Source organism: Magnolia sinica, chromosome 5 (genome assembly GCF_029962835.1).
Source record: "Magnolia sinica isolate HGM2019 chromosome 5, MsV1, whole genome shotgun sequence".
In the NCBI taxonomy this organism is placed as follows: Eukaryota; Viridiplantae; Streptophyta; class Magnoliopsida; order Magnoliales; family Magnoliaceae; genus Magnolia; species Magnolia sinica.
Window position 1 is genome coordinate 48,929,490 of NC_080577.1, and position 4,452 is coordinate 48,933,941.

General features: G+C 42.2%; 1 long non-coding RNA gene across 1 annotated transcript; it reads right to left on the reverse strand.

Moving 5' to 3' along the window:
• Positions 1 to 727: 727 nt before the first annotated feature.
• Positions 728 to 3,421, reverse strand: LOC131247303 (uncharacterized). The gene is made up of 2 exons (XR_009171619.1): positions 3,072 to 3,421; positions 728 to 980 (listed from the first exon to the last, which is right to left on the reverse strand). It is a non-coding gene; the product is annotated as an uncharacterized LOC131247303 (long non-coding RNA).
• Positions 3,422 to 4,452: the final 1,031 nt, after the last annotated feature.

Here is a 4,452-nt window from a genome sequence, read left to right on the forward strand (position 1 = left end):
GTAGCCTTTCACGTGCACCTTTTACAAACCTTCTTCTTCTTCTTTCGTTTTCATAGAAAATTGAAGATCCAATGACCAACTTCCAGAGAGGAACGTTGTTTCTCCTTGTCTGAAATTCTCGTCCACTAGGAGGTCCGTATTTTTATTTTTATTTTTGTTCTAGGCATTTTGATAAGGTAAAGGAAGATCAGAGTCAAGAAGCTTCTTGTCACGTGAAGGGAGTTTATTGTAGGGCACACCGCGATCAAACGTACACCATTGATAGTTTCCCTACTAGAAAATCACGACTTCACGTATTTAAACCTTCCACCCTCCAAGAAATCAAAACTCAACCACCTTCGGTGACAACCACGACCCTCCACGTATTCAAAAACACGACACAGACGAAGGATCATGGTTCCCGGTCCCCATGCACATTGGACATTGGATCTTGGTTGTCATGTTATAGGGATCGTGATTTTGGTCATCATGTTACATGGGTCGTGGTTGTCATACCAGATGGATCGTGGTCGTCATGTTATAATGATCGTGCCTTTCATTGCCCAGTGAACCCCAACCCATTTTCGTTGAAAACCACGACCCTTCGAGTGGTTCGTGTGTAACGCCCTGACTTTTCAGAACCCAAGTATATGACCCATTTCCCAAAAATCCGAGTGTAAAGGATAGTCAAATTCAAGTATATATTTTTTTTCAACTATCAGAGTAATCAGATAAGCGTAAAATGGAAAAATAAGCATAAAGGAAAATTTGCAATTACATTTAGAATATACAAGAGGTTGCCCATAATGACTTATACAAACCAATGTCTCCACAATAACAAATACAAGATTACACACATGAGAAATTTAAAAGCATATGAAACACAAACGAAAGCCGAAAGATCGCGCAACTTCCTTGATAGGTACAACCACGTGTCCTTGACCACTATAACGACTCCTCATCAGTCTGAACTTGCATATCACTTAAGCCACCTGTGCTACCTGTACAGTTATATTTTTAATGAATGAGTGACCAACTCAGTATGAATTCCCCTGAAGATTACACACCACCACACTAGGTAAGCATAGTTATAAAACAACAAGGCAATTAAAACAACACAAGATGCAGTCCGTTTAAATGCATGGATGCGTGAATACACATCGCCCTGGGGATGCTCATCCGTACTGAATTTGGGCTCATCACTCATGCAAATCATCGACCTAGGAAAATCATCCAGTCGGAACAATAGATCGATAGTTGGTGGTCTCGGCGCTAACAAAACGATACCCCGATGATCTTAAGGGCACGTGCTACAACATCCAAAATTAGCCACCCGTCATCGCCAATATGCTATGGATGCATGGTTAGCCAAACCATTATTAGTCCAGTTACAATCAGCCAATTTAGGTAAGCTCAAGGCACTACGGGGGCTCGTCACCAGCGTAGGCCGACAGCTCGGGCATAGGTCCTATACCACCATCCCTGGCTCATGAGATTAACACCTTAGGATGTTTAATGGAAACCCGTCAACTAGTGGTCAATCATATTACAGCATATGGGGCTAACCATCGCATGGTTGCATAATATAAAACATCGAACTCATATAGAGAAAATACCAGAACAATGCCACATAAGGTGATATCAAAGAAAGCCACATAAGATAAATATCAAAATAAGCCACATAGGGCGAGTATCAAAACCATGCAATAAAAGACCATCCTTGAAAACCACTTAGATACAATAACCCTGGATGGTAGGCCCACATCAATGATCCATCTAGACCATCACTCAATAACCACTAGATCGAAGGTCCATTACAATCACCATTAATAGAGTTACATCCCAACTATGGTTATACATTTATAAGTGGCGGTTTCCCACTACTATACCAATTTAAGTTCCATAAGCAATCCATAAATAATCCACAAGTATGAACAAATATACAGGATGAACATTAAGCATGTAATATAGCAATTCAATTTCCACCAGCTAACACATGATTATAAAAGGAAGATATTAATTATAAATTAAAATACATACTATAACTTAAGCTAATGGGAAGATGGAAAGCTCAAGGGCTACAATCATCACCTTACATTTGAATTGCCTGCACCATCGCTACGAAATGCGTGTTCCCTTGGAATCAATTCTTATCATCAATCGTAAAGTTGTACCATTAGATCCGAGCTCACACACTATTTAGGGTTAGGGTCTTAACCTAGAGTTTGGATTACTTAGGTTTCTAGGGTTTTGATGTAGGACTTAGGGTTTTCATCCTAGGGTTTGGTCCTAGGAGTGGAACCATAGTGTATGTATAGCCTAAATGTAATATAATAATAATATGGTTAATTATAATTTAACGTTAATGATATAACTAACATTTGTGACCATGGTAATAATTAGTATTATAATCGTAATAAAATAATATAATCTATTATTAAATATAGTATTTTCAAGTGATGGATACCATGCTAATAATACTAAAATTCTACGGTAATGATATAATTAATATTAGTTAATATGACACTAATAATCGCTGTAATGGAAACGACTAGTGTGCTCTACTATTAAGGATGATCTTTAAGAATGAAGAATAAAACACTTCTATTTAATCATTGAAATCTGCATGTAATAACCGATATTAGTGTAGGCAATTTCCTAATGGTTATTGACAATCCTAATAAATGCTAATAGTGGTGATAATGATAATTGTAATCGAAATAAATATATTCTAGGAGAATTAATAAATCTAGATTAATCCAGGTCAAGACGCTAATTCACTTTGATTTGCTTGATTTAAGTAGAAGTTGATTTCTAATTCGACTTTAACTCGACCCAAGACGAGCCAAGGCAACCTAGTCTAGTTCTAAACTCAACATATCTACACCATTATAATATCAATAGTAACTTGTTTGGTTCAACCCGTTTCGGCCCCAACCTAAACCCATCCGACTCCACCCAAATCGATTGCCAACCTGATGTACTTGGTGTGACCCACACTCTACCTCCCCACTGTTATGATTGGACAAGATCAGCCCCTAAATCACATGTTAATTGGAAATGAAAAGAAGACTCAAGGTAAATTCTCTTACCATGGCTACACGGCTTGATACCACTTGATATGAGGTCGAGCTTCTCGGGCACTAAACAGGATCAAAGCCTCTCCAACAAGGTTTGCAGGTGCTGCTGCATCAAATGACGCCAGCCTCGATTACACTCAAACTGAGCCGACTCGGTTGAGTCAACCCGGCAGCTAGTGCAGCTTGCACTCACTCACTTTTCCTCTCTCTCACAAATCTTCTCCTCCTTCTATCCTTCCTTCCTTCTTCACTCCCTGCCTTTCCCTCTGCTGGAGGTCTAGCAGTAGCAGCTGGATGCCCAGATCGACTCGGTCTAGCCTCGACTCGGTTCGAGCTGGAGTAGGACGCACTCACACTCCCATTTCTCTTTCTCCCTCTGTTTCTTCCCGTCTTTTCTCTTTGTTTTTTTTTTTCACTTCCCTTTTTCTCTTCTCTCTTCTTTCCTGCTGCTGGAATCACCCAGCAAGGACCGTCAGCCCGGCCTGACTCGGCCCGAACTTGGCTCGGTTCGAGCTCAACCCGGCAGCCACTCCCCTCATTTCCTCTCTATTTTCTCCTCCTCTCTTCTTTTCCTTTCTCTCTCTTTCTTTTCCAGTCAGAAACTTCCCACTAAGGACGTCAATCTGGACGGACTCGACTCGGTTTGAGTTACCGGGTGCGGTGGATCGGCGAGGAAGAAGATGACACCATTAATGGCGGATCTCGAATGGAGGCTCCCTCCTCTAATCCGACAGCATGGGGTGGTTCATATGGACTCTAGGAAGCTTATGGATAGGCTTTTTCAAAGATCTAGGATCATTTGGATGGTGGGTTCGGAAGGAGGAAGAAACAGACGATTTTCTCTCGGATGGCTGCAAGAATGGAGGGCGAGCTCCTGCCTTAGCATCCCAGCACCGTTGGATTAGTAACTGATGGCCCAGATTTTCTCTGGCTGAAACTGTTTCAAGATACCATTTGTAAGGCCGAAACCCGCCACGGTTTTGGTTTTCTGTGGGCGGGAATCATCTCCCACGTGAAGAGCCATTGGACGGCTGGGGTTTACCTCAACGAATGGCTAAGATTTGAGGATGAGGGGCGTGCTCGGATCGCCAGTTTTGGCAGCAAAGACAGATTCCATTTTTGGAATGTTGGGTTTGTAGGGCCTGTTTGCACCGGAGATTGTGCCCACGCACATGCATCCCAACGTGTGAGATATTTTGGTCGGGTCCAAGGCCGAAACACGATGGACGGTTTGGATTGTTCCAACGAGGCAAGATGGTGGGCCACCGATCAGAGAAACGGTTGCCCGACCGTCCGCTGACAAGAAACAGAGAGAATGGGATTTCTTTCCATTTGCGGGAGAACTCGGGTCAGCGCAGTCTGACCGAGCTCCTTAGCTCAGTGCACTGCGCGT